At 39.2% G+C, this 26,312-nt stretch overlaps 1 protein-coding gene across 3 annotated transcripts in view; it reads right to left on the bottom strand.

Moving 5' to 3' along the window:
* The window catches only part of LOC120497685 (kazal-type serine protease inhibitor domain-containing protein 1-like), a 119,279-nt gene that overhangs the window by 73,218 nt on the left and 19,749 nt on the right, over positions 1-26,312 (bottom strand). For 2 of the 3 annotated variants that reach the window (XM_039699463.1, XM_039699462.1), the window contains exon 6: positions 10,463-10,523. The exons of the other annotated variant lie outside the window; for it this stretch is intronic. The gene's annotated coding sequence lies outside the window, so the exon portion shown is untranslated. The remainder of the gene's footprint in view (positions 1-10,462; positions 10,524-26,312) is intronic. 3 annotated transcript variants of the gene reach the window in all.

Here is a 26,312-nt window from a genome sequence, read left to right as displayed (position 1 = left end):
ATCGCTTTGCTTGCACACAAAATCCTGTCACACCTCGTGCAAACCGTGCTGCCCTTTTGAACAACAGAGCCAGAGTCGGGACAAACCTCCAGAGTGGGCAGGGAACCCCTGCCCGTAGATGGAAACAGACAATATTAAACCCCGACTGGAAGCACAATTAAATAATTTTCTAGTTTGGGGGGTTTTTTGATGCAAGAATTTATGTTACCCGAATTTTATACTTCAGATATTTTTCCTATGTTCTACATAGGAACCAGCAATTGCTTTAAAGAGAATTATATACAATTTGTTTTCCCAAATATAACAAGTAAGGATACAGAAAGAAATGTAACATTTTGAATTCATGTACCATGGATGGACTACCCTTACATGAGGTTCATGCTGTTTTTTGTTTGTTTGTTTTTTGTTTGGTTTTTTTTTTTATTTTAAATAAGACTGTGTTTAAATTGTGGGCTGGTAAAAAAAAACAACCCAATTTTATCAGACTCTTTCCTTGTGAGGTCAAATGGTCTCCTAAAGGCCCTTTCCTTGTTTTCTGATGGACGGCCTTAATTAATAATAAGACTGAAATATCTTGGAAGCAGTTAACAAATCCATACTTACAGAAAATGAAATAAGGAAAAGGATTAAGGGAAGTTTGAGAAAAGATTGCTCATGCATGGATGGACTGTGGGTACTGTTAGCAGGTAAGGACAGTTATATGTGAAAGACCAAAAGTATGTTACAAGTCTTCTCAAGAAAATAACATTTATTGCCTTTCAAAGATTACATATTCTAGTAATTCTGTGTTTATTTGTTTAAGTAGGCTTGAAAATAAAATTTTCAATACTAACAAGAGAAAAGAACAAATAAAAATTATTGAAGTGCATACTAAAGATCTTCTATATATTATGGACATGTAATAGGATTTTTTCCTCCATCATAAGATATTGCAGAGGTGGACAGATAAATTACTGTCTGTATTTATAGAGTAATAATGACAAACTATTCTTAAAAGGGGAATCCTTCCAGATTTGTAAAACACTGGTGACAGTAGCAATCAAACTATGAAAAAGCAGTCAGTCCTTGACTAATAACCTCATTCATTTTTATGATGAATTAAGTACATTATAGGAAAAACACATAAGAGGTTTGTTTAAAAATACTCTGCATATTCATATAGTACCATGTAAGAATAAAAAAATTAAAACTAACTAGATTATCATTTCCTTTGCATATAACATTGAGTACCTATAAACATTGTGCTATTAACATTGAGTAACACTGATGCTATAAAGCATCATCGACTAGTATTAAAAAGATATAAATTCAGTTGAGAACAGTTGATAAACCCAACAGATCATAATCTCAAATACTGCTTTTAATTCATGATTATGCTTAAAGGTTACAACAAATATATGGACTCTGAAGTCCCTGAATTATGTAAAACTAGTTTTCCACAGACTCAAGGGTTAAGCATTTACAACATAGATTAAAATGATTATATTAAAAACTCAAAACATTGATAAAATTCCCTTATTTTTAAAGAGTAGTAATTTCTTTTTATAAAACATTTCCTAATTCAGTTTTATAACAATTACTTGTGAGCTTTGCTAATGACGGACGTGGTACTGGCCCATGACCTGTGAGTAATGCACCAAAATAAGGAGATATTACATCTACAGACAAGCTATTATTTAGATTTATGATTTAATGAATGGTAACATATTTTGCTACTTTATGAAGAAATGAGCAAATCATAATGTCTTTTTCTTCCTAAGAAGCTCTCCTTGGCAACCATCAATGGAGTGTGACTGTAATTGATAACCTGAGCTGATTTTACATTCTGTTCGAAATCCGGGTTCACAAGGTTAATTATGGCCCGGCCACAGCTCATGGGAATACGAGGCTGCTGTGCCTGCCTGGCTGATGAAGATGTACAGCATGATCCCAGCAGTTCCCTGACACAGGAGGGACCTGCAGCACCACATGTGGCACTGACACCTGCCCTGACACCCATCCTGTCACTGCAGGTGGCACTGACACCCACCCAGACACCCACCCTGTCACTGCAGGTGGCACTGACACCTGCCCTGACACCCACCCTGTCACTGCAGGTGGCACTGACACTGAGCCTGTCACTGCAGGTGGCAGAGTCAGAGCTATGGCCCTGCTTGCTCAGAGAACACACTGCTCTACGTGTCCTTTCTGCTGCCTTTTGCTTCACATCTTCTATTAAATCCAAGGATCAATAATTGTGTGTCTATCCAAAACAAGTTACCAATTAATATCCAACAAAATTACCATTGAGGAAGGATCAACACTTGGTTTCATTTTCAGTCTCCTCTTCTGCAACACTGAATTGAAACATGCAGCAAAGGAGTCTCGTTATGTGATACACAAGCACAAGAGATGGGAATGTTAAAGACATCTGAAAATTACTGTAACAAACCACTTGCAAGGAAAGGGAAGATAAGCATTACATCATAAATGAGCAGTTCAGTGATTTCATCCTGAAAATCAGCAAAAGTAAGACCTTCTTACACACTCCACACATAGCTTGCAGTGTGAACCACCAGACCAAGCTTCCCACCCAGCACTACAGCAACTGCACCGAGCTCACCCTGGCAGGCTGACATGCACCTTCAGCATCCCAGAGAAGAGCGAGCAGGGCAGTGCTGCGAGCACAGAGAGCTTTGTCTGGCGCTGTCTCCGTTCAGTGCAGCCAAGGCAGCACAGGGATGTCACAGGGATGTCACAGGGATGTCACAGCCTCAGCTCCCAGGGCGTGTGCAGAGCAGCAGAGCCTTGTCAAACTCAGCTTCACTTATAGTACAGAGCACAAAGCAGTAAAATCCTCTTTTGAGTTCTGCACTGCAGTCACTGTGGGCTCAGAAGTGAAACCAGGCAGCGGAAGGAGCAGCAGCAGCCATCAGCTGCTCTCCCTGGCTACCTCGGCAAGGCTGCGCCATCGGCAGGGATACCACTGCCTTCTGCATGAGTCCTACCTTCCTTTGCTCTCCAGATGGACAATATGTCATCTAGAGATTATTTTCAGATAGAAAAACGAGGCAGAAATCTCATTAGTTATACTCTATGTTCATAGATTCACAAGTATTAATACAAGATTTTAAAAGGGAAATGCAAAATTAACTTCTCCATTATTCAATCATGTTAAAGAACAGATAAAGTCTCTAAAGAAATCTTAAATACCTAGAAGGAATCATGTGGATGCTGAATACTGTTTGTACCAATACAGGCAACCATATCCCTTAATCCTTTTATAAGTCACTCAAATTACATTTCAAAATCTGTTAATAATTTTCCCTTCATAATTCCCCCTCTGTGAGGCTCTTCTGGATGAGCCTGGATGTTTTGAATTTCTAACCAAGGGTGTTTGATAGCCATATCCATTTGATCCTGGGCCAGCAACATCCTTAATTAAAAAAATTCTTTTACCTGCCTAGAATTTTTAGCTGTCCCCTCCCTCCCCCACACACTTATGGTGATCGATCCTGTCCCATCCCAGCCCACATTCCCAGGGCTCCCCAGGCAGCCAGGAAAGGCTCCATTAAATGCTTACAGACCTGCTGCACATCCCTCCTGCTTTGAAAGACTCTCTTCAGGAGCTGCAACCAAGGTAAAGCAGAGAGGGGTAACATCCACACAGTTGTTACTTCACATTTACAACAGGACAGACCAAAGGAGGAGACATTTTTTAAGGCAAATAAGCTTCATCAATGGGTTTAAAAAGAAAAGCAACAAATTGAAAAAAAATCAAGTTTACAGCTTGCTATTGTGTCGTTCACTGGTTAAGAAATAAGCATAGAATGCTTATTCATCTTTACTAAAGCTACACGAAATCATCAAAAAAAGGCTGTCAAAGAACATCCATACTCAGCATTAGTATGTGGTAAATATTAAAACACTAAAAATTACATGATGTTTAAAAGTTGAAAAATTAAGAAAAGTGCTTGCTGTCCCAGGAAAACCTCCAAAGAAGTCCAAACTTCTCGCCCTGAAAGAAATGTCTCTGACCCAGCATCTGGTGTCTGTGTCTGTCCTCTTAAAACAATAAAAGAGAAGTAAAGGCAAATCTTCAGCCTCCATCACGGAGAAGAAATCTCTGAATATATAAAAATCGACTACAAAGTAAGCAAAATTATCTGCTTAACAGTGGAAAATTTAGGTCCAGATCAACTAAACAACAAGAACTAGTGAGAGGGCATGATGTGCTTCTTTCCCTTTTCTGTACTTCTTTGTGGTGTCTTTTAACTTATTTAAAAGGAGTATTTGTATGTTAAGGACATCAAAGTAATCAAAAAATAAGGTTCCGGTCCTGAAATATCCCTGCCATCTCTGCTAGTTTAGTTTTAATGTTAAGTGAACAAGATTACCCACTGCCCTCATAATCGAAACAGTGGATGAAAGGTAGGAAAATGACTACAGAGCTGTGCTATTTAGAAGATTTTCCTTCTCTTCCAGGTACTGTTCTCAAAGCTGGGCATCCTGCAATGCGTTAGCTGACTAAGGAGACAACCAAACACTGCCTGGATGTACACAGCCCCTTTTCCTGCGGGTGAACAACCCTGAGATTCCAGGAGGGCTCCAGTCTGTCCCGAGGATACCAGCCTTGGGGTCCCTGCCCCATTCTCTGCGTCCATCCCGGCTCTATCCCTGCTCCACCTGATTCCACCCCGGCTCCATCCACATTCCATCCCCATTCCACAGCAGCTCCATCCCCATTCCACTCTGGCTCCATCCCCATTGCACCCCCATTCCACCCCAGCTCCATCCCCATTCCACCCCAGCTCCATCCCCATTCCACCCTGGCTCCAACCCCATCACATCCCCATTCCATCCCAGATCCATCCCCATTCCATCCCCACTCCATCCCCATTCCACCCCGGCTCCATCCCCATTCCACCCCGGCTCCATCCCCAGTCCATCCCCATTCCACCCCAATTCCACTCCGGTTCTTCTATCCCCATTCCATCCCGGCTCCACCCGACTCAGCCCCGGCAGGCCCGTGGGAGCTCGGAGCCCAGCGCAGTGCAGGGCTTGGCTGCTGCACCAGGAACACGAGGAACGGCTTTAAATGTTTGTCACTCTGTACTCAATACGGGTAATCAATTGAGATAAACTACAGAAAAAATTCCATCAGCTGCTATGTAATAACTCCAGTTTAATAATCATTGAACACAGCTGTAGCCAAAGTACTGCAGCCTTAAATCAAAGATCACTTCATATCACAAGGTCTTAAGGGACAATTTTGCCTAAGAGTATATGTGGCATGCTTAGATATTAGCATAAAACTACAGTCACTACAGTTATTTTCAATACAAAAGGTTGTCTACAAATCAAAATTAAATCCCCTTCACTTTATTCAGAGTAAATGGCTGCATAAGGATGCAAACAAATTAACTGAAAGCTTGAAAGTCAAGTTCTCAATTACTATTTAACTGCAACTTTACTATATTTGAATATAATTTACTGTACACTTAGCTGTTTTAAAACGGAATCCAATACTGTATAATAAAACCCCAAATAGCACAACAAATGACTTATGATGATGCAAATGTACAAATACTTCAGTCTGAATAGTGCTCTTTCTGCATATATTGCTAACTACTGTATCAGCCTAAGGTCTAATAAATCATTCATGAAAAGCCAAAGTACATAATTTGCTATGCTACTGCTCAAAATCTGCCTGGCTCTGAAAGGCCTGCTGACACAAAACTTCAGAGGAGCTCTTACTCCCACTTACTAAAAGTTGAGAACTCACACTTAAAGGAAGGTATTTCTATAGACACAGGGATGAAGATAAAACTGGAAAAGTTCTAAACAGTAGGCTTTAATTACAGAATAAAACCAGGAGTTCATCAGTTCAAATACTATCAAAAACACATAATTACTTTGTTGATCATTCATTAATTAGCAATATTATGAGGTAGCACCACACCTCTATGTGTAAAATATAAACATCTGCAGTATCAGAGAGAGACAGAGCTATAACATCATCTGTGTAACAATGATGAAGTGCTCTATGCAGAGTGTTCTATTTGCAGCAGTGATTCATGGTGCTGGGCAAAAAAGCGCTGACACTCTGAGAAGATATTTTCCCGTAAAAGGTTGAAGTCCTTAAGCAGCAAAAAACACCAACGTCCATCATCTTTAAGCTCTATTGATTTCTGGTGAAGATTTAAAAGGCTGTTTACTTATTTCCCATCATTTCTGTCGGAGCTGTAACAATTCTCTTCCCACTGAATAAACCTCTCATGATCCTCTTGGTGATTAAGGTCAGACAAAATGTCAAACTCCTAATGCTAAGTGCTTTCACATTAAAAATTAATACCAAATCACCAAGTAAAATCCAAACAAGAAGTCAGACATGTAAATAGAACACAATAAGGGCAATACTGACCATTACAAAATAGAGCTGTAATGCATACATGAAAAAAAAAATTGGCAACAGGTAAGAGTGCACTCTTTCACTTTTGCATCTTTAACCCCCTTCCTTATCTCAAGAGTTATTGTACTATGTTTGAGACAATCCTTTTAAAAATCCTTTTTCCATTAAAGCTTGCAGTCACCTCCTCTATTTATCCCCAAATGCCATTTACTATTTGACTGAAGTATTACAAAGATTGTTTTTATTCCATTCTGAACTTCATCCAGGAAGAGAGATTATTTTTACAGCTGCTGCTGAATACAAAGCCAGTATACAGGTAACAAAAATACATCGTAATGACCCTCTAAATCAAAGTCAAACTTATTGCTAATTATCTATGCAGCATTTTAAACCACTGAATATATACAGACATGAACAGAGGAATGCAGAAGACAGCCCTGAAAGAGGCTTCCCAGGGCTTTTTATCCAGACTGCTGCTGCTCCAGGCGACCAGACCATATTAGTTCATTCATAAACTTATCAAGTACAATCGTAAAACTAACTACATTCTTCAGCCTTTTAAACAGTTACTCATATCCTGAACATGAAAGCATGAAACCATCAAGTGTAGAACCAAACCTGTAGGGTTTGGAAGCCTGCATGTAACTATAGAATAAACCACAAAGGTAGGTCTCAAATAAAGTACCAAGACAGCCAAGTGTAAACACCAGTTTGGTGTAACCAAAAGAATTTATTCCGGCAGGTTACCTTTAAAGTTTTGGCCCACTTTGCCAATTGACCTCCAAAAGATTGGTCTCATTTAGAATGCAAGAAAATAAATGAGAGATTCACAGGTCTTACAGTGAGGAAAGGATCTCTTTATACTGACTGGGTTCTGAATGGCGAGTTCAAGGCCAGCTTCTGTCAGAGCTGTGCCATGTGTACAGAAAGGTCAAAGTTTCTGCACTGAGAGGTGCCAGGAGGCATGGAAGGAACGAGGATGGTGATTCTGTGATAGGCTTTAATATCAAGCTAGGAATATTAACAGAATGCAGTCAGTTTCCACCACAGATTATAAAAAACCACAAAATGTAGTAAAACCAAAGTTGTTACTCTTCTAATTAATAACTATTGGGTTAGTTTTCAAATCAAAATTACTACAAAGAAATTAGGAGCTGTTTGCTATATGCAAATATTGTTGTTTCTTGGGGGTTTTTTTTGAGTTTTACCTTGCTCCCACAAGACTTTGATGGGAGTCATGAGAAGGGTCCAGGAAGGACCTTGACTAAAATACAAGAACAAGTTGTTTGATTTGTCAAGCAGACAGGATATCAAGGACAAACTGTTAGCCAGGCAAACAACCCAGCAGTGCTGTAACAGAGAAAACAGAGGATGCAGAGAACCCCTCTGTATTGGTTCCATGAAATACTGAATGAGAAATTTACTGTTCCCATAACGTACTCCTTGGGAAGCACAATAAGCAACACAACTCCTCCTAAGTGTGTGTTGAAACTCTGTAGCTGAAACTATCAGGATAAAAATATTAAATAATCATCACTACTTTTGCTACGCATTGTAGTGGAATGGTGATGTAACACTAACATGAGACTTAGTACGTGATTATCTAATAATGCACAGTATGTTTGGATACCAATAGAGATTACAAAGATTCAGCATGAATCACACCATAGCAACATGTCAGTCAGTGAAGTGAAACGTGCCAGTTCAGAATAACACAACCTCAGTGAAGCACATTACACACATCTTTGCAATATTACAACTTCAAAACTTGATCTGAAAATTGTGCTTACCTTTGCTTTAAGATTAAACATTATAAATGTTTTAATATAATTTTAACATGTATCATTTTTATGCTTTAAGAATTTTAATATTTCAAGATCACTTCCTATGTTCATTTGTATACTGTTTATTATTTCTTAAATACTCCAATTCAGATACCAACATGTAAATGCTTTAGGATAAACCTTGCATTTCTGATCCAACTAAAATTGTTTCTGTGCCCTAACTTGTTTTCTTCTATATTAAAAAGAATTAACTACCTTGAATCATAAAGGTTTGCAAAAAGTCAAAGAATCCTTATTTCCTGCCTGTAAGGCAAGAAGTTGTAAACAAAGGTTTTGGGGGTTTTTGTTTATTTGAGAATGAGTAAAATTGCCTAATGAAATATGACTTGTAAAGGAATATATTATAGTTTATCAAAGAAAATAAATACTTGCTAAGAATTATTTAAATTTAAATAATTTAAATGTGTTAAATTTAAATAATTTAAATGTGTTATCTTTAAAATAACACATTTAGTGGGAGCTGCCACACAATCTTGCTACACTCTTCTCTGTGATGCTTGCCACAATGTCGTAGGTTATGAAGGAAGTGAGTTTTTTGGGAGGTTGTGGTCAAACAAATCAGTGCTTGGATTTGAATACTGGCACCTGGTTTGGCCACTGAAGGTACACGAGGCCCCAGGGGGTGAATTGGGGGGGGACTGGTGTCCCGAAGTTGAGAGACTGCTGCTTTTTTGGAACTGGGCAAAGCATCCTTAAAAGGGGAACCCTAGAAGCAGTTCTGGTCCATGTGCAGTGGTGAGAGCATTGAACATGAAAGGATGAGGTCACGAGGGCAAATGTTCTCCAAGTGGTGCCACGAGTGACATGGAAACACAAGGGGGGACTCCTCTCTCCCTGATGGACTGAGAGTTGATTATTTGAGGGGTGGTGATGGACTGAAAGTTGATTATCTGAGAGATGGTGACGGTGTGGAAATCTGGGTGTCATTTCATGCTGTGGAGGAAAAAGGGGGGAAGGAGGAGGAATGTATTTGGAGGGTATTCATTCTTAGTTTTGTGTCTGTTCCTTTTTAGATGCTCTAGGTAATAAAGTTTGTCTCCTTTATGCCTAAGTTGGAGCCTGTTTTGCTCTGTTCCTGATCATATCTCACAAAAGCCACTAGGGAAAGTGTATTTTCATGGGTGGCACTGGTATTGAGCCAGCCTCAAACCATGACACACAATTAGTCAGGAGAGTGATTATGATCCCAACCTCAGCATCACTGGATTTTATCTGTAAATCAGTGAGTGTTTAATAATGACATTCACAATGCCCTCCCTGCACCCCAGGCAGGAACCCCTGCCTGCACAGAGCTGCCCTTGTGCTCTCAGGGTTTTCAGCAGAATCTGACATCTGGATTTGGTTTGGTGGCCACAGGGCCTCTCTGCTGCACCGCTGAGTCACAGCAGGAGGGACCTCAAGACAGTTGTGAGACTCTCAGTGACTTCAATGAGATTTAACTGATAAAGTTTGATATGTAAATAGTGTCCAGGAGCTTGCTCAACTTTACTGTTTAAGTTTACTTTCATCAACCTACTGTATTCTAAAGACTAATGTATGTTATTTGGGGGGGGGAGCTGTCTTGCCCCCCCAGATGCCGGTGAGCCTCCCAGAGCCATTGCAGTGAGGGTGCAGGAGCCCTGTGCAGACCCAGGGCTCTGCTGGCCTGACAGAGGGGAGATAATGAAACCAAAGCATCTGAGTCTCAGAGAGAACTCCTGAGAACACGTTAACTGAGAGTACCAGAGGTTCTGCTCAGTGCTGTTTCTGCCCCAAAGATGTTTGCAATGTGCCAGTCTGCAGCAGGCTCCTGTCACTCTCACTGATGTGCCAGGTCAGGCTCATGGCACCAATTTATGCCGAGAAGGCTCCATGTCCCCAGGTCTGAGCACACCTACATTCAGTGACTGTACAGACAAAACTAAAAGATGTTCCGTATTTCCTCCCTGCATTTTCAGTTACCTGTAGTTTCCTACACTAAAGAAAACTAAAGTAACAAATGGTCAAAATGAAAACTTCATGCGTGAGAAGAAACAATAATCCAGAGTAATTTTTGGGTTTGTAAACCCTAGATTAATCATGAATGAATATAATTAAGAACACCCAAATTACTCTTCACTAATGTCTTGCTTTCCACTCGGCTTCAAACAACAGCCCTCTCATGTACATTTTATATTAAAATCTTGTAAAGCTTCTACAGATGTTTTGAAAATTTTTCTTCTTTCAAAGAAAAGAGAAAATTATTTACCTTTAATTCACTGGAAGCCTTTAAGAGCAACTCCCCATCGTCTGAACATGCAGATTCTCACCTACAAACACAATTAAGTATGTGCTTAACCTTTGAAAGGGTGAAATGCAACTGTATTTGTAGTTTGTGTTATCCATGGACAACCTAACAGTCTGGAATCTCACAAAGTTATGTTACTCAATGATTTATGTTTAGTTTGACTCCATCTCTGAGGAAAAGAAAGGTTTTTTCCTTCATATATTTTCTTCAAATATTCCAGAGTCTCAAACCATATGAACTTTTCTGAAACTGTATTTTTGAGAAAAAGGTATTGTTCTTCACATATAAAAATCTTTATATGCCAAAAATTTCTTTATAATTTCTATAATAGAAATGCATTTTTAAGAGAAAAGTGCATTATGAACATTACAAAACTGTTAAAACTGTTTAAGTTGTATATTCTAATTAGTTTGGCAGAGCTAATACAAATTATGTTTACAGACTAACAATAATAAAATTGAAGTAGTAGTTAAATATGTAAAATAATTAAAGGAATCATTTTTAGCCTAGCATAATTAGCTAATCCACTTTACATGCACTTATTAAAATGAATTTACATGTTATATTCCATAGGTAGTTACACAATAGTGTTTATACAGGAAAAATATAATGAACCAAACTCTTTGTATCCAGCTCTCCACAATTAAAACGAAGACTCCCCAAGTAATATCAATCTAGGAGAGACTAATTAAGTTTGGTTTGATAACCATTCATTTCTTCTATTGCCTCTGAGCAAATTGTTTATTAGAGAAAGTTATTTTACACAAATCAAATCAAACTGGGTAAACCATTATATTTGAGAGAAACCTTAGCCATCAGTCAATTAATCCATCATTTTCTCCAGACACTTTTGTTTAACAAGCAGATCATATTATCAACAATTTAGATATCCTATGATTCAATTATGACAGAAAATTTATTGACAGCTTCTCTAATACTTTTGTTATGAATAAATATTAAATGTTCTCCACTTTTGATGAGCAAACCAAATGCAATCGTGTTAAATCTAATAGTCAAAACCTGAGTGATACTTCCAAATGAAATGCTTTTAAAAATATTTTAAACCAAAATAATTTATATTATTAAAATGAGTGATCAAACATACCTCACAATGTCTGAGAAATTAGCAAATTATCTGATTTCAACTGATAAAATGAGAACACATCTATATAAGCATTACCAAATATGCATGAAGAGATTTAACACAAATAAAAATTAGTGACTTCATGTAGCACTCTAAAATATTTATGTAAAAATAGCACCATTATTATGATGGCATTATTATGTAAAAATGGTATCAACATGTCATAAAGTTAGAGACACTTTCTGCAACTACATGCAAGATCTGCCTAAGAGCTAACAGAAATATATTCTTCAAATCTAACAGCTGAACATATTTGCTGTGGTAATCACGTCTATTAAAAACCCAAACGGTGAGATGTTTATAATTACAGCTGTCTTAAACTCAAGAAAAGAACATTTCCTAACAATGGTTACTCCAGAACACTCGAACTCCCTGACAGACATTCTTTGAAGAAATCAGGAGTGGCTCATTGAGCACTGAACAAACCAGTTCCTGATGAAAGGACAAAGGCGAAGCTCTCTCCAAACCAATGTCCATTATGAGAGATAATGGAACCACACCATCTTCTATCGGTACATTACAGCATCATTGTCACTTCAAAGGGTTTTTCCTTGAGCCAAGGAAGTTCCCTGTCTAATAAGAGGAGCTGCAGCAGGACTCGCTGCACAGCCAGGAGCCCACAAGAGAGGCGCTCACTGCAAACTCAGACAAAAGCTCTGCGAGTTTTCCAGGTCTGACACATTCTACTCATGAGATGCAGTATTTTGTGTCTAGATTGCATATCAATTGCATATTTCTCAACCTGGAATGCTCTTATTGTATATATCCCAGTTAAAAACATTATAATACATATGTATTATCAAACATCTATAAAATGCAACCCAACAATCATTTCCTTCCCTGTCCTTACCTCCTATTTGGTCTGGTGCATAATAATGTGTTGTGGTTTACAGACATTGCCTCTACTTTCAAAACTGAAATGAAATGTGAATTCATGCCAAATGGAAGGCAAAGAAAGGTCAAATGTACTTTATTACAAAGCATGTGTTTCCAAAACCTCTGGCAAAAGTGAATGCACATCAAGTTGCTCACTGCCTCTCAGTAATTGAGTACTCTACCCTGATGGTTTCACTAGTCCCATTAAGAACTCCAGAAGCTTTCATGCAAAAAAATACAGAATACCATTATTATTATTATTAAAACTGGAATTGTCAGGTACATAGCAGTACACCAACTTAAAGAAATTTTTAACAACTTACAGTAGTTTTAACACTGTCTGTTACCTTTTTCAGCAATCTCTGCCTGTAGGTAGCCAAGCCCTAAGGTGTCTGCTCTCCCAACACCTCAGCACCCAAAGGTTTACTACCCTTGCTCATGCAAAAAATCATCTAAACATAACTGCCAGAAACGTGTTCCTACCTTACTAAAATACAGAGCTTACCACATTTTGCTGTAATATTCTAAAACCTCTAGTAGAGAAGAATCAAATATTGATTAAAGATGGCACAGACAGCACAAATTCAGAAGGGTGTGAAGGTTTGGATCCTTTTGAGGAGGCAAGTAAAAAGGATGAAGGATGCTGAAACCTCTTTGTCACCATAACAGACCGTTATGTCTTTTTCTCTTTCAGAACCCATCTCTGAAATCTCACAAGAGTATGAAGAGATGCTTCCCTCTTTACATGTCTCATGGTCAGGAGCCCTAAGTTCAATTTTCTAAAACACATTTTTTTCTGTAGCTGGAGAAAGTAACATCTTGAATATATCCTGTGCATACTGGTGTTGTACTGTAAAGCCCATGGTTCTGTCACAAGAGATTGCTAAATTCCCCAAGTCGAAATTCAGTGTGTCTCCTCATCTTTTATAACGAAGGTATCATAAATCCTTTCACTATAGCTCCCAAAATTCCTAATGGATACTTCGTCTCTGTGTGTTTGAAAAACTTCACATTTAACAGCTGATGTCTGTTGATGCAGATCTCCTTCCCTGCCTCTGTCCAGCACAAAACCAATGTGTGCAGAGGTCTGGCCGTGCTCTCCACATCCCAGCACCTCGACAACCACACCAATCCCCAGAGCTGGGAGCTGAAAGGTGCAGTGCAGTTCCTGTGTTTTAAATGCTTAAATATAAAACAAGGCCTATAGGAGCACAAAAAGTGTATGATTCATGAAATAAGGAAACACTAAGTCGATCATAACAAATATATTTGACCTTTAAAGCAGTAACAACAAACATTAAAAACACTCAAGCTTTCCTTTGCTGCCAAGTTTATTTTCCTCATAAGATGTGCCCCATTATGCTACAATAATCCTTCATTACTCCAGCCCAATAATGCACAATCTATCGTCTACCTATAGTTGTCTGGTGTCTATTTAGTTTTATAGCAAGCAAGCAATTTGAGAATATGGTAATAAAGCCTCAATCATAGTAATGATGTATGATGGGCTGTAATTTCTGTGTGCTAATGGTTTACAAACAGTATCCCAATGATGATGGGAATCTCATTGATTCATTACATGAGTGCAATAATACCAAAATAACTTACTATAGATCACTGTTTACTCATGCACATACTGATAACAACCTCTATATATTTCTATATACAGATATATAGAAATAAAATTAGTATTAGTCTTTCCACATAAAAGTTCACACTGCACAAAACATTTCGTGTTGAGTTCCCTAAATCAATGTTTAAAGTTGAAATTACTGCATTCAACGGGTTCTTTGAAAAGCAACCCATTGATTTTAATCTGTTTGAAGCAATCAATTACTCCCTGTCCTCTTTATTCCAAACTGTAATGAAAACTAAACTGCGTTGTCTTGAAAACTAAATGTGAAGATGATCATAAACAGAATTTAAACTCCATGGATTATTCATATCTACCCATTTAGATTTGCCATTTCCATTATGAGTACATTTGCCATGAGCATTTAATGGACATCTAAAAGGGAATTCATTAAAGCAGGAGCTGTTGGCAGCACTTATGGGCTTCAGACTGCTTTATGTTTGCCTTTAATAGCTCACTATTATAAAAGTGATATATTGTGTTCATCCCATTAGTAGTTTGCAGAGAGGTCTGTAAGACATAACAAATCCTTTTGAGTATTGTCAGAATCAAAACTAAATCACAGGGTATTTTTTTTCAAGTGGCATATTATGACCCCCAACAAGGTAGCATTTTAGGTCATCTAAATTTTGATTACCTTAGCCAAGTAAGAATTTAATGGCCCTATAGACAGTTTGTTCTTTCTCTTAATGAAAACACGTGAATTATTAATGCTGTCTCAAATGCACATATTTTAAAAATTTGTCATAACTATTAAAAGTTAAGCATGCTTAAAAATGAAACATGAATTTCTCAAAAATATCTTCTCCCTTGTTTTGAGCCAAAGGAGTGTCAAGGCAAGCAGGAAGCTCAATGCCACCAACGTGTGTGTGGAAACTGCAGCACAAGCAGCCTCCACCCACCTGCTTCCCCTCCTCCTGGCCCTCACCCAGAGGTGAGCAGGAGAGATGTATTTGCACAAGTATTCGCTTATTAGCATAGCAGGAGAGCAAAAGGCAAACTAAAACAAAGTTGAATTGCAAAAAGGAATCCAGGGTTGGCGACAGAAACACCTCCCCACATCACAGATCAGTCCCACTGAGGTTTATGCACTTCTAGAAATAACTTCATATCATTCACCATCTAAGTATTCATGGTGGCAACCTGGAAGTGCTCCTGCAATTAAATCTTTATACAATGCCAAACAAACAGGTATTTGATGATTCACTTCATGTTCAGCAGAAGCACTCCCACCCCTGTCCAGCGCACACAGCACAGTCCTGCTCATTTCCTTGTGCTCCCTCTGCTGACTCTCTGCCTCACACAGCCCGGGCTTCCCAACACGTGGGACTGATGGATTTGTTTATTTGTAAAGGAAACAAATACAGGAATTCACAGCATGTACAAATAAAACCATTTTAAAGGATCATCACAATTACTAATAAATATGAATCATTAGATTTACTTTGCAAAATATTCATTTCCTTAAAATCCCAGTAGTTCAGGAGATCACCTGAGCTTCCAAGGGTACTGGCAGCTTTACAAAGCAGTCCTGGTACTGCACTGAATTCAGCCACAGTGCCATGACACTCAGAAATAACTTCTGCAGGGGGCTGTAAAAACTGAAGGCAGCTGTAAAGCCTAGTGCAGTTAGAACAAGTCTCCTAACACCTTGAAGACCTTCTAGACTAAGCAGTTTGGCCTTGAAAAAATAAACTAATGTCAACAGCTTGAAAGCTTCTGAAGAATCAGGCTTCTTCAAAACATCTATACCAGTCCTACTGTAGGTTCCTAAAGGGAAGCTGCTTATCTCTCATGGCTCACCTTACCTGGATGGAAAGCTCCTAACAGCACTGACCTCTCACCTGGGCCTTTATGAGTGCTCCTAGGACTGCAGATGACGAGCCAAATATTCCCCGAGGAGAAGAGTGACCCAAGGTAGGTTGGTTTGCTACATGATTTAGCAGAAAGATGCTAATTTCTCATGCAACACAAAAAGAGGGGAAACAACAGAGAGGTAATGGATTAATTTTCCTTTTCCTGGAGAAGAAACACCATCTGGTACCCTCTAACACTATAACTGTATGCTCTTTGGCTTTTCAACACCAGAGTCAACGACATAAGCAAAAGTAGCCTTTGTATTTCATTATTTTTTAAAGTATTTTCCCAGTTAAACTTGACATTTGAAAACACTTTCCACCTCTTCCTAATGGTATTATAAAATGGATGAAAAGTACAAATGGTTCAAATATTTAGTAAAAAGGAAAAAGTATAGAATCAGAATGCAAATGTTCAGATGAGGCATGAATTGCCACCCAAATAGAAACAGAAGTGCTTACTGGAAGCTCTGTCCTTGACTGAGCAAATGCAGTTTCTGCAGAGATTTCTGTGCAGACCTCTCCTGGTACAGTTATTGTCACACAGGTGGAAAAGGAAGGAAGCAGGTGTGACATCTCACCTTAGAGGAGTCTTTTCACTTCATTCATCATTAAGCATATTACAGTAATGTGGATGTTTTCTCCATCTGACACTCCCAGACAGTGTGTACATAAGTCATGTGAAGCCAAGGGTAGTCCAAATTAAAAAAAATAATTACTTTGATTGAGAAATCTGATGACTTCACGCATCTGGAAAGTTTCCAGATCAAAGGAACTGCAAAACAGAGGAAATAGCTGAAGCCTCATTTCTATGTCAAACTCTAAAAGGTTTCTCATCCTATATACTGGACATGACTGCTGCTCTGAAGCAAAGAGTCCCTAGGAGCTCAGCTCCACCGGCTCTCTCTCCTCTGGAGTGGAAATGATGCATTGCTGGTCAGGTGACAACAGCTTAACAAACGACACAAAGATCTTGTGTCCAGCACATGCCGCTCCATGAACACTTGATCAGGCCAACACTACTCTTTCCACATAGTTACTTGTAAATAACTCTAAAAATCATGGAAAAAAGTAATTAATAGACCATAACAGGAATACAAACTGTCCAATCTTATTTAATTAAAAAAACCAGGAGTAGTGATATGAAGAGCAAAAGCTAAAAGGAGGAACAGCATGTCCTTTGCAATTCTGGATTAACCCAGAACTTACAACTATAACAAAAAGCCCCAGATGATGGACAGTTCTCATGCTGTGTTTAACACTCACTTTTTTGTAAGGTCAAAACCAACTGACCTTGAGGTCACAAAGGGTGGAAGTTTGCACTTTATCTACTCAATTTCACCTTTTTTCACACGTAAGAATAGAAATCATCAGTGCATGAAGCTACCTGGGAAGATTGCTGATGTTAAGTATTTTCTCAGGGAGAAAAAATTCAATGAACCGAAGTTAGTGCTGTGGAACAATTCCTGTTTAAGAATGCTGCCAGACAAATACGTATTCCCCTTTATAAATCTAAACTGACAACATTGTTCTAAAGGAAAATGTAGAGATCATCCAGAGGACTGTTTTTGTAATACACTAATTGCTGGTAACTAAATTCAATTAATGAGTAATTTTGAAGGAGAGGGTAACAAGTGATCAGGTAAAATCACACAACCCCCCTTTCAGCAGTGCTGGACAGTGCACACCACCCAGGACCAAACAGAACAGTGGATAACTCACCCAGTATCAACAAGAATTTTCTAACCTCCTGGAATTTTACTGGATGGTTCTTTGCATAATTTTTCTCTTTGAATTACACAAATATGCAATAAGCAATTTAATAATTAACTTGAATAATAAAAATTGCTGTCTAATATTAAAAAATTATTCACTCTGCTCTGAACTCTGATGGTTAATTTACTTACTACAAGGTCTGTTAAATTAATTCATTAAGCTATTTAAATAATGAAGATACAAGGCCAATGTACAGCAATATATATATGAAACCAATATATTTTAGATGAGTAAGGCAAGTTAGCCTGGGTTGCTGGGGTTGTTTTTTCCCCCAAGATGCCCTATTTGCTACTTATTCCTTCTTGCTAAGTTGGTTTTGGGAAATGCAGCACAAGTGAAAAGGTCCAGCAGTTAGAGGTTAGTCAGAGAAGAGAATCTGCTTGAGGTGAAATATATGAATTTTGAAACAAAGAACATAATCAACATAAAAATTACAAACAATCTAACAAATACAAAGCCATATTTAGTGATGTGGGCAGCAAACAGTGTCAGAACAACAAAGTCTGGGCATCAAAGACAGAGCAGAGGCTGGAAAGCCACAAAGCAGACACACGTGAAAGCTAAATCCAAACCAATTGCTGTAAAGCAGAAAGTGAAACTCTACTAGGGATCTATTAGGTATATCTGTACCAGAAAAAAAAATCATTAAGTAATGCAATAGTTCCTCTGTTCTAGAAAAATCTGAAATGCACTGGCATTCAAAATAAGATGTAAAATGCTGAAAGACCGATTCTCTTAACATTTACTGCCAAACAGCATTCCCTAACTATCCATTACTGAGACAGGTAACCAAACTAAATAAAGGGGTATCTATCACTCACATGCCAACGAAATACAACAGAATATTAATTTACACAAGCACTTAAAATTCAATTACTACAATGCATATTTTGCATCTAAAACAAAATGTATCAAAGGTCACTTCATTACAGATGCAAACATCTCCATGTGTGAAATTATTGACAGGTGACTTAGACCAGTTTTGCAAATTAACTATCCACCTAATTTCACAGGCAGTTGCATGTTCTGTCAGCAGAAGCCCTAGAATTTTTCCTAAAGCAAATCAATGCACAAACTCAACCTCATTCCTCTTCAAAATACACTTGTGATATTAATAGGAAAGGCTTTTCCTTCTTATCCTTTAAGCATGCAGCAGGTTTTTATGTGGTTAAATTGCTGTACTAAATTGTCTGAAATGTAAGTCTGAGAAAAATTCATCCTGTTTGCAGCATTCTGTGACACACTGTACCACTACTTTATCAGCATTTTGTTGTCACCACAGCTTCTCTCTCCTCCTGCCACCAGCTCAGTTCATTCTGGGCGCTTGCTATTAGAAAAACAGTATTCTCTCTCACATCACAAATTATACACACATCCAAATAACTCAATAATTTATTTGCCAAACACTTAAATCATCAATAATTTGGAGTGGAAGTAGGATTAGATTTTAAGTTGGCAAGTGATGGAATTAATTCTGAAATGCTTAAATATTAGTTTACAAATATTGCTTATAGCTTAATAGCAGGATAGACGTAACTTCACACAGATATTGGCTCTAGACAGTAATTATACCCTCAGCCTAATGTTGCAGCTAATGGGCATACACATTTCAGTGATAACTGCAATCCCTGAACATGATAATGGGCCTTTATTAGCAGCCACAAAATAAAGCTCAGCAACAGTCAAGTGAATAACTGAACTGTGCTTATTATTTATTGTTAGTATTGCCTGATTCATGTTATAAAATTCTAAAATAAAATAGCATGGCACTTAAACCAGTGCTTTAATTGCAAACACGTGAGTAAAGAATATGTCTATGATTCATGCAGCTTTAGTTGTCATGAGCAAGAAGTCCAAAGGTTAACAAGTGAGAGAGACAAAGTTGTGACAGAACAGCAAATATACTGCAATTCAGGGGGAAAAAAAGAAAAGGAGGTTTTAAGTACTTAAATGTTTTAAACATCATTGTAATAGAAGGAGGAAGGCAGGACTATATAATGTAAAATCAGAGAAAAGAGAAAGCAAAATAAAAATTTCCCAAGCAAAGGCAGAAAGAAATGTGCTGTACAGTGCATGAAGAAAAGCATCAATTCACACATAAGACAACCACGTAAAAAATTATGGAACCGAGGACATGTAAAGTGAAGAACACTTTACAACTCAACATAATGAAGAGCCCAGTGTTTATGATTCCACAAAGTTCTGAGTGTTTGTCTCTATGTCCTGACAGTGTGTTTGCTGTACAGGATTTCCAGGTAATGGAGAAATTCAATAAAGAAATTTCCAAAAGCAGTTAAAGGACAGACATAATGATTTAAAGTTTGGCAATATTTTGTTACTAAGAACACCTTATTTTGACTTCTGTACAAACACTTGTCTTCCATTTAATTCAGCATGGGCTGTTAAGTGAATTTGGATTTTTCATGGTGGGCACTACTCAGTGCTTCCCTGCCATCCTGTAGCTGGAAAAGCACAAACCTGCCATGTCTGATAAACCACAGGCAGTTGTGCTGGGCTGTTCCTTCCTGCACACACCCACGGGGGAAGGCTCTGGGTGCCTCAGAAGGAGAGGAATTGTGCAACAGCTGCTGGAGCCTTCCATCAGCACCAGAGGATCCCAGACCCACCAAAGCCAATCCTGACTTTCTTTTCCCATGTAAATTGCAGGGAGATTGGATAAGAACAGTGTGGGAGCTATGAAACAAAACAAAAATGAGACTTGGCCCAGTGAAGGAAAAAATACCAGTGACGATATGTTTCTCCTGAAACAACCGTTTTTTATTCTTCCTAGAATATGCCACAGAAATAAGTTATATCCAATTCTCACTGTAATATTTCCTTAACAAACTCTAAATGTTAAACTTAAATGAGAGGCATTTCATGCAATTTGAAATATATTCAGTTCAATTAAAAATAATTGATGCATAGTGAAATAATTCTTCCCAAAGCTGCTGTAAGATCTTCAAAAAATAGAGCTACTTAATAATTTTCATCTCCTACAGGCTAGAGAGAAGCATTATTGCATATTAAAATTGGAGTGTGGTTTTCCCAGAGGTAAAAGAAAGTTATTAAAACAACCTATTTATTGTTGATATAACTATCCATTTGTGCTACACAAAAAGTAACAATTTCAGTACATTAAAAGAAAAGCTAATTAAGGCATAATTAGTATTTTCTATGTTTTGATAATTAAGGGTTAGTTGGCTATTTCTTTTCAAATTTCTATTTGAAGTAACCCCAACCATGTCTTTAATGAGCAGCTAATACTATTGAATCCCTGATGACTGAGGAGTTTAGTGACCACTACTACATTACTTTCATTTATCACTGCCTCTTTACGTATAAATTAAAGTAGCCCTGTAGCTATGTTGATCTACTTTATATCAATTTCTTCATCCATATCAGCTGAATATGTATGGCATTAACCTCATTTACTAGTTTGGAAAAGCTGAATTAAAATGAGATCTAATTTCTAGTGCACAGAACAATTTCAAAACTGCCTGCTAATTCCCAGCACCTGTCAGTGTTGGATCTTCACCTTGTGGTAATGAAATAAAACAGTGTATGTATTTTACAGCCAGGAAAGAATAATCATTCATAAGGGTTAAGATGTCATTAATCATGGAGATGCCAGGTCCCAGAGCTTTTGCTGAGCCACTCACAGCTCAACTCTTCCACTTGCAAGGATCCCACTGAAGGCAGTGGGACTGCTGCACATCTCTGCTCTTGCATTGCACAGGGCAAAAGTGGTCACACGCTGCACAATAAGTGTATTTCTCTTTTTTGCTAGGTCATGCTTTGTGTCTGCAGGCAATGTAATAAAAGAGATATACACACACTGAAGAAATCTCAAAATAACAAGTCAAGAGAATGCCCTTTCCAGGTGAGAGGACAAGCCTGCGTTCAGTGCTTAGGTGACACCTGGCTATACACGTCTGGCTTTCAGCTGCTGCAAACACAATCCAGCAAGAAGGCTATTTTTCCCCTCCCCTCTAAACACACTGTAGTCTAAATTCTAAACCCTTGAGATACTTTTTTATGATAGTGCAGATCTGCCAAGTCTAAAAGCCCAGGTTCCCACACTGTGTGACCAACATCCCTCCGGTGTCAGGAGGTGACTTTTATCTCTCCATGTGTATGTGCGGCTGCTCCCCAGAAACCCGGCAGCCAGGATTTTCACTCCTACTCTCTCACCTTAGGTCCCCATCACTGCTATTTAAAGGTGGGGAAAAATAACAACACGGCTTGCTGGAGCACCCCATTGCCAGGGATCTTCACTTCCAGAGGGTTCCCTCAAGCTGCAGTACCCGGGACGAATTAACCACCCCAGCTCTGAACTCATTCAGGGCTACCGCTGGCTGAGGAAGATCCGAGCAGGGAATGGCTAATCGCTTCACAGTAAAGAGCTTGCCTAAGTGCATTTTCATAAAAAAATTAACAGGCGAAACAAACACCGCCCTCTCACACGCAGCTGCCCGGTAAGATGACGGTGACACTTCCAGGGCGCCGCGCTCGTCCCCGCTGAGCTGCGGTCCGACAGCGCCGCGGCCGGGACGGGCACGGGGCAGCGGCGTCCCCGAGCCCCGCACCGCCTGCCCCGCTGCGCTGCCCACGAAATCAGTCTGGTTTCACTCACAAAGTATTAAACGACTACAAGCATTCCCCCCAAAAATAAAATGCAATGGAACTAACAAGAAAAAGAACTTTCTGCCTCTATGCCTATAATTTCCAAGAACTAGGACTATTTTTCACTTCCAGAATAACTCCTAATGCAATCTCGTGAGAAAAACCTTCAGCCAAAGCAATCTCTCTTTTCACAAGCACTGTGACACTGTACGTGTGGAAACGGAACTGTTACAAGAGTCGGAACTCTGAGTATGAAAGCACCTTAAACTTGTTTCAAGTTCATGATTCTAAGTGAACTGAAGAAATTTCAGTAACTACTACCTTTGCTCAGTTGCATTTCCTTTGACACATTAATCGGCATGACTTACCAGTTTTATTGACCCTTGGCAATATCTTATGGCCAGTTAGGGGCACTCACAGCCAAGCCCTGCCCATCCCACAGGCTGCCGATCCAGCCTGTCCCAGAAGAACTGGGAATAGCTGCATATTGAACTACTCCAGGGAAGGCTACAAACCCCTCCTTTTGCTTTTTCCCCCCTCTGAGGGCAGCACTGCTTTTCCAGACAACTTTCTTCCTTCTACTCGGCCAGCATCCAAACCAGCAATACACCACAAAACAGTGACACTATAAAAACTAAGTCATGCCAGCAATAAAACAAAATATGTATTGATAAAAAATTGATAGACCAGTATTAACAGTCCTGTACAGTACCAGAAAGTCCAGTCCAGAATTCAACAGAAATTTAATATGTATATATTCATTCAAAGGTCTGCCTGTTCCAAAGTCAGTCAATCTTGATGCATCATTTTTGTACTGGAATGGTTATGGCACTAAAAGTGTATTACAGCACCATGGAAGAAATCTCCTGTCCTGGGTTGACTATATGATGCTTGTATCCCCAATCGTCTTGTTCTGTTTACACTGAATAATAAGTTTTGCACCTTTAAGACTTGTTCCAGAGTGTGAAGGGGGGAGGGAAGAAGCCGCAGTTTGTTTTCAGACCCGGCACTCGCTCCTCCACATTCCTCCTGCTGGACTGCATTGTCTGCGGATGGACAGACAGCGGCACAGAGCTCTCTTTGGCTTTTAGTTGGTTTTAGCCAGCTGAGGCACAGAAGTTCCCTGGGCTGCGGTTTTTCTTTCTCCCGGAGCTGTTCGGAGCTGCTGCGGCCTGAGCAGCGGCCGAGCAGCGGCGGCTCCGCCCGGGGCCGCCGGGCCGGGCCTGAGGGAGCCGCTCTGAGCTCGCCATCTCCTCTGGAGCAGCCAGAGGTTTTATTGTTTAATATTGTTTGGGTTCTGTTGTTTAATAAACAGGGCTTTTTTCCACTTTTCTCCGAGGAGGTGTTTTTTCCCAAGCCGGTTTGGGGAGGGGCCAATTGAATCTGCTTTTCTAGAGGAGCCCTTTGGGGGTTCTCTCCCAAATTTGCCCTGAACCAGGACAGAGGTTTTGCTCTCCTTACTCAGACAGTAAGTTCCAGTGGGCTGGTTAATAAGAATGTCTCATTTACCTAGCCACTTCTCTTTTCCTATAATGAGTTTGCTTTTATTACATGCACATGCTTAAGAATATGAGTCAATTATTGAACAGAATTTGTATATTTATATAGAAGACCTGTTCTACATTTCCATTAGACTCTTCACCATTGTATAACCATTTTCTGTTTTTTGTCTGTATGGAAGCATATGAGCAAACAAAATCATTACAACGTGGCTGAAGCATGCAAAATTTCCATTATCCATTCTGTAAATAAAACAATCCAAGCAATCCTGAACATTTATATAAATGTGTATTAACGTAGTCATTTGATGTATGTCTGACTTTTCTGCTTCCAAGCGTGAGCCTGTTTATTGCCAGTTTGCAGAGCTGCCAGCAGGACCTGTATGCGAGGATTTACAGCCGTGGGGGCAGCGTGCCATCTGCTGCTCTCCGAGCTGCTACAGCAGCTCCGGCACGCCAGTGCCCAGCGCTGCCTTCTGCTGCCTCCGAGCTGCAGAGTGCACACACAGAGCTCTGCCTGCCGGATTGAAAATGTTTACAAAAGCACCAAAACAGGGAGTTCAGATGCCTTCACACCCAGCGTTTATTAGATGAGCTGGCAAACACTGTGCTCCAGACCATGGGAATCTACCCACACAGATGAGGGGCTCCTGTACCTGTTCTAGGCCTGCTAGAACAAAACAAAAATTTGACTGTGAAATAAAGGATACTGGCAAATAATGTAATCAAACCATTGAAAAAAAAAATCACTTTGAAAGTGCATTTTCAATGAACTCTAGGGGTCAAGAGTGGGGCTGGAATTTGGGAACATCGTTTGAATGGTTACACACCAGGAGAGCCTTGAAGAACTCCTGTCCCAGCCTGGTTCCATAGGAGCACATGCCAGGGGCAAAAGCAGTGTATGAAATACAATTTATCACCAGTTTGACTCATGTCCACTGATGGGGTGGGGGAAAAACAGAGACAATGAATCAACACAAAACTGTTTTCTTAAATTCACCCTACAGTGTTTCACCACATCCTTATATTACAGCTTATTTCTTTCTGTTCCAAGTGCTCTCCAATAAATCAGTTGGAAACTTTAGCCAGCATTTTCCTCAGTAATTAACTATTTCACCCTCCCTATACAATGCAGTGGCAGGGCACACTGCTGAGCTGGCAAAGGGTCAGCTTGGACATTTTTCCTACCGATAACAAGGCTTCAGGTGCTTAAATATAAATCATGCACTGCCCATTTTTGCCTGCTGCTCCATACACATACAGATGCTTCCTCCAGCTCTCACTAAGCATGGGTATAAAAAGCTTGGGATACAATCTCCTACCCAACCCCTCAGAGCACACTGTACAGTGATGGGGCCTCTCCAGGCAGTTACACCCCAATCAGGCAGGATAACAGATGAAGCAGGAACCCTCAACATAATAATATTGTTATAATAAAGAGAAATTAATGATCAGAATGACAGCTACTGTAGAGCCACATTGCCTTTGAAGTGCCATCAGTGGGATTTTTGCTCATGAAAATACCTGGAGCACCAGTACACTTTCACACAGAGTGCCTCCTGCTCCTTAGCATTAGAGAAGTCCACCAGACTTTAAAAGAACAAGTCTGCTTTGACAACTGAAAGAAACACATTGCATGGAAAAGTAATTCAGCATAGTGCAAAACTTCCTTTTTAAAAGTAAGTGAGAAATTTGAAGTACATTTCAAACCTGAAGAGGTAAAAATATTCTGGAGATTGGGACTGTCCACCAGAAAACAAGGAAGGCATGCTACACAAGTGAAGCCAAACCTCAGTCACTGTCACAATTCTTGATAAAGATTTGCTTGAGGCTCAAACAGAATTATTTCTCAAGATCAATTGATCTTATCTTACTGACATTCTCTTTATAACATCTACATTATGACTGTCCCCTACAGTTAAGGTGAATTAACTGCTGCTTCTTCAAAAATGCATCTTACTTTTCCTTTTCCATATTTAAAATGCAGAAAAGCCAAGTAATGTGAGAAATACAGTGGAAACCACATAAATGAATAACTGTCAAAAGAACAGAACTATTAAAAGAATAAATCTTGTGTACACAGCTGTGAAATATAACACCATATAGCAGAACCCAGCTAAATGTTTGAAATAAAAAATTGAAATGCAAAGTAACCTAAAATTGTTTAATGAACATTGCTGCTAAAATATTAACTCCTTGCATGCCAAAGCATACATGGTAGAAAGCCTGATTAGATGAACATCACCACAAGTGTTTCCCTCTCTCTCCATCCAGTAATTTTCCCCCTGCTGAGCTCAAGAGCTTTTATGAGTAAGATATACTGGCAGGTTCATTTCTGCACAGACTGAGTTCAAATGTTGTGGTTTACAAGTATTTACGTTTGAGCTGTGCTGAGGCTGGG

Source organism: Passer montanus, unplaced genomic scaffold, assembly GCF_014805655.1.
Source record: "Passer montanus isolate IOZ18808 unplaced genomic scaffold, ASM1480565v1 scaffold133, whole genome shotgun sequence".
NCBI lineage: Eukaryota > Metazoa > Chordata > Aves > Passeriformes > Passeridae > Passer > Passer montanus.
Note: the sequence above shows the minus strand (reverse complement) of the source record. Positions and strands in the feature narration are given on the sequence as shown.